The sequence below is a fragment of the Moschus berezovskii genome, chromosome 9 (genome assembly GCF_049115385.1).
Source record: "Moschus berezovskii isolate FMDL1 chromosome 9, NW_MosBer_1.0, whole genome shotgun sequence".
Lineage (NCBI taxonomy): Eukaryota > Metazoa > Chordata > Mammalia > Artiodactyla > Moschidae > Moschus > Moschus berezovskii.
In genome coordinates this window covers 77,223,434-77,227,954 of record NC_142468.1, presented here as the reverse complement: position 1 = coordinate 77,227,954, position 4,521 = coordinate 77,223,434, and the positions used below count along the sequence as shown (strand labels likewise).

The following is a 4,521-nucleotide window of genomic DNA, read 5'->3' as shown; positions in this document are numbered from 1 at the left end:
GAGATTTAAGACTATCTATTCTCATATTACAAATTGTTACTCATCAAATAGAAATCAAAAAATGTTGGTGTTTTTGTTGAAGTTCATTTGATAAGTCGTGTTTGACTCTTTGCAATCCCATGTCAGTCAGTGCTAACTGTGGCTTTTTAAAAAAATTCTCTTTGTATATAAACAACATCTGGAATCTTTCTGAATTGAGTAAATGGATCTGAAAAATGGATCTGTAGTGACTGAGTTTATTTTGCAAGGATTTTCTGCAGGATGGGAACTTCAGATTGTCTTCTTCGTGACATTCTCCTTGATCTATGGGGCTACTGTGCTGGGAAACGCTCTCACTATGGTCACAGTGACATGCAGTTCCACCCTTCGTTCTCCCATGTACTTCCTCCTCGGAAACCTCTCCTTTTTGGACATGTGTCTCTCCACGGTCACCACACCCAAGATGATCAGAGACTTGCTCACTGAACACAAGACCATCTCTATATGGGGATGCATGGCTCAGATGTTCTTTATGCACTTGTTTGGAGGTGCTGAGATGACTCTTCTGGTAGCCATGGCTTTTGACAGATATGTGGCTGTATGTAAACCCCTGCACTACAGGAAAATCATGAACCACAGGTTGCTGAACGGGTTTGTTATACTCTCATGGACAATTGGTTTTATACACACCATGAGTCAGATGGTATTAACGGTAAACCTGCCTTTCTGTGACCCCCGCATCATAGACAACATATTCTGTGACCTTCCGCTTGTGATTCAGCTTGCGTGTGTGGAGACATACACCCTGGAATTATTTGTCATTGCTGACAGTGGACTCTTGTCATCTGTTTCCTCCTCCTGCTTGTCTCCTACACTGTCCTCCTGGCCACTGTGCAACGAAGATCATCGGGAGGCCTCTCCAAAGCTCTGGCCACACTGTCTGCCCACATCACTGTGGTCAGTCTGTTCTTTGGGCCGTGTATCTTCATGTATGCCTGGCCATTCAAGAGTTTTGCCAGCATTTAAGTCCTTGCTGTATTTTACACTGTATTCACACCCTTATTGAATCCTATTATTTACACCTTGAGAAATCAGAAAATGCAAGAGGTCATGAAAAAATTAAGGTTCCAAAATGTTAGCTCCACATAGAACTTTTAGATTTTAGAACTGTATATGTAACCCAGCTTTCAAATATAATGCGAATATAATTTGAATACATATGCAATACATAGTTTTACTTTCTTATTTTAGAATCATAACTGATGCATACAAAATTAATGATAATATGTTTTAAATTTATTCAATGCTGTTATAATGATAATTAGTGATCTCAGCAAAATAGACATATAAAAATCATTAAATACTTTATGATACAGGCAATATATATTTGTTACTGAAGAAATAAATATAAAAACATGGTGATTACTGTTAGAGATTACTTTAATTGAAATGGGTTGTTAATGACAGTCATAATACTATCATTTATACTCATAGTCATTTATACTATCATTAAATGAGACATCCTGAACAAATTATGATTGAAAGAATTTAAACAAATGAAAGAAAATGTATGAATAAAAAGTCATATTTGACAGCATCATAAATATAAAATGCTAGACTGAACATAAGATACCAAAGGGAAAAAACAATAGAAGGGCAATTTCAATAGAACTGCATAGAGCAGCCTTGAAATCAAACACTCTAAGAAATTCCATTTGTATTCACAGTTGACTTTCAAACCTAAGGAAATAAAAGTAGAAGCACATTTTTTTTTTATTTTATGTAATATACCATGTAACTTGTCTTTTCCAAGTGCTTAAACTATGGTTCAATTGTCTTTGGTAAACTTGCAATTTTTCTTGCAATTATAAGCAAATTAACATTTGCTTGTTAGTGTTAAGGGCAAGGGGGCATTTCTTGCTGAATTCAGAATCCCAAACTTATTGATGACTAAACTTAAATTTTCTTCCCCAATTCGAGAGACTAAACATTTCTTCTTGTTCTAGGCAATAGTTTTGAAATTAATCCTAAAGAAGTATATAGGGTTTTTTCTCCATTCAATGCATCTTCAAGTTCATCCAAAGTGATGCTGTTAAAATGCAGTGCTCGGATTCTTTACAGCATGTTAGTAGCCTGTTTCTTTAAACTGCATGGCAAGCTAAATTCATGCTTAGTAGTTCACAAACGTCAAAATAACCTATAACATATTATTGACCAGAATGCTCATAAAAAAATACCAGTGAAACAGTTTTATGCTATACCTAAAGTTGTCCCATAAAATTATGATTATTTCTCTAAGATGGATATAATCAAAAAGGTGACAAATAACAAGGGTTGACAAGGATGTAGAATAATTGGAACCCTTATATACACTGCTGATGGGATACAAAATGGTGTAACCATTTTGGAGAGAATTTTGGCAGTTCCTCAAAAATGTTAAATATAGAATTACCATGTGCCCTAGTTACTTCATTTCAAATACATCCTCAAAAGAAATTAAGGCACATGTACACCCCCAAAATTATACTAAAATGATTGCAGCATCTTTCATCATACTAGTAAAAATGTTAAAACAACCCAAATGTTCATCAACTAATGAATGGATAAATAAAACATGCTATATACATACAATGAAATATTATTTGGCAATAAAAATGAATCAGGTACTGGCATATGCTACACTATGTATGAATCTTGAAAACATTTGGCTAAGTTAAAGAAATGAGTCACTGAAAACTACACCTTACTGAGTCCATTTGTATGAAATGTCCTTTATAGGCAAACCCTTAGAAGTAGAAAGTAGACTAATGGTTGCCTAGAGCCAGAAGTGTGAGGGAAGCAAGGATGTGGTCTTTTTAGACTGGCTTCTCTTCAATGTTTTCAAGACTCATTCACGTCACAGCTTACCTCACTACTTGATGCTAAGAGTGACATGAGCAACATGAGAGGAGGAATCCCTGGTCCATTGCTCTCCAATAAACACACCAATTTAACAGCAATTAGTCGACAGATTTTCTTTGTGAGAAGTCTGAAACCAATTGAAAGTCTCTTTTACCCCTGGAGAATGAAAAATCAGTTTCACCAAATCAGGCAAGGAGATTCAGGTCTTGCTAGTCTTGGAGCTCTGACAGGTCTGTCACAGTCTGGCTGTCTGGGGGAAGACAGAGGCAGTTAGCTGGGCCAGTTATATAATTGATTCTCCATAACTCAGCACAGAATGAGTGGATAAAATATTCCAGCTCTCAGCTTCCACCTGTAAGGGAAAGAGTTATTTTATGGATCTAGCATCCCAACTTCACAGAGGATTCCCAAAGAACTAGTACTTATCTCACCAGGTTTGGAGCTGTGATGATTCTGATAGAGTCCAGGTGCTGGGGGAGAATGGGGATAGCAGGTTGGGCTTCTAGACGCCAAAGTTTCACCACATACCCCACCACGATCTGTCCACAGAGTGAGAAAACAAAAATCAATACCAAGAAGCATGCTTCCTCCTGAGGAGGGAAACCATTGGCAGAGGTCTCCAGAACCTCCGTTCAGGTTTATTGGTGAGGACCTCCTGTACAAGGCCAATCTGTGAAGACTGGCAGAGGTGCCTGCATGGTCTAATGTTTAGAGACCAATGCAGAGAATCAACAGAGAACCAGGCAAAGATGTTCTAAACAAAGAAGCAAGGTAAATCTCCAGAAACTGACACTAGTGAAACAGAGTTCATGATTTACCTGACTGAGAATTGAAGGTAACTGTCATAAAGATTCCCTTTGGAATGAAGAGAGCAAAGCATGAATACTCCCTTCCGTAACAGTCTCATGACTCCCTTCAATAATAGTCTCACGGCTCCTGCCAGAACATGACAGTAAAATCTCACAATTACTTTAGTATATAGTCTCTTTCATTTTTATCAGGCCCAGCGTATCCCAGGGGTTATGCTGGGCTTCTACTTTAGTTATTAAGCAGAAGAGGAAGTTAGTCCAGGCCTAAAAGATGACCTATTTCCTTGCAGAAGTGACGCCTCTGAAGCTCCTTGAGCAGCAGAAAGTTCTAGCTCTTACTGATGTTGAGGAATCTGTAGAACCAAAGTCTATCGGGGCATTTATCCAGATGTACTCATTCCATACTTCAGGGTTTTCAAGTTTTCCCAACCAGTGCTCTGACCTTATCATGATACACATGCGTAGAGTGTTTGTACTTTTTTGGATCCGTGTAACTGTGGAAGATCCCCTAGAGAAGGGAATGGCAACACACTTCAGTATTCTTGCCTAGAGAATTCCATGGGCAGAGGAGCCTGGCGGGCTACAGTCCATGGGGTTGCAGAGTTAGACACTCCTGAGTAACTAACAGTTTCAAAGGTGAAGGATATTCTATAGGTATACTTGTGTAACTCTGTTAGATCTTCAGTATCTTGCTTGTCTGTGTCTACTTACTCAGGAGACAAGGAACTCTTTGTAAACTACCAAAGAGTTTTTAAATCCTTACACCTAACCTTTAACGTTTGTTAGTTAACAACTCAATTTCTTTTTATTTCAAGGCATCAATACAACTTAC

The 4,521-nt window shown here is 37.9% G+C and overlaps 1 pseudogene; it reads left to right on the top strand.

Annotated features, from left to right (window-relative positions):
- The first annotated feature begins 202 nt into the window (after positions 1-202).
- On the top strand, positions 203-1,128 carry LOC129536214 (olfactory receptor 4L1-like; annotated as a pseudogene).
- The last annotated feature ends 3,393 nt before the right edge of the window (positions 1,129-4,521 follow it).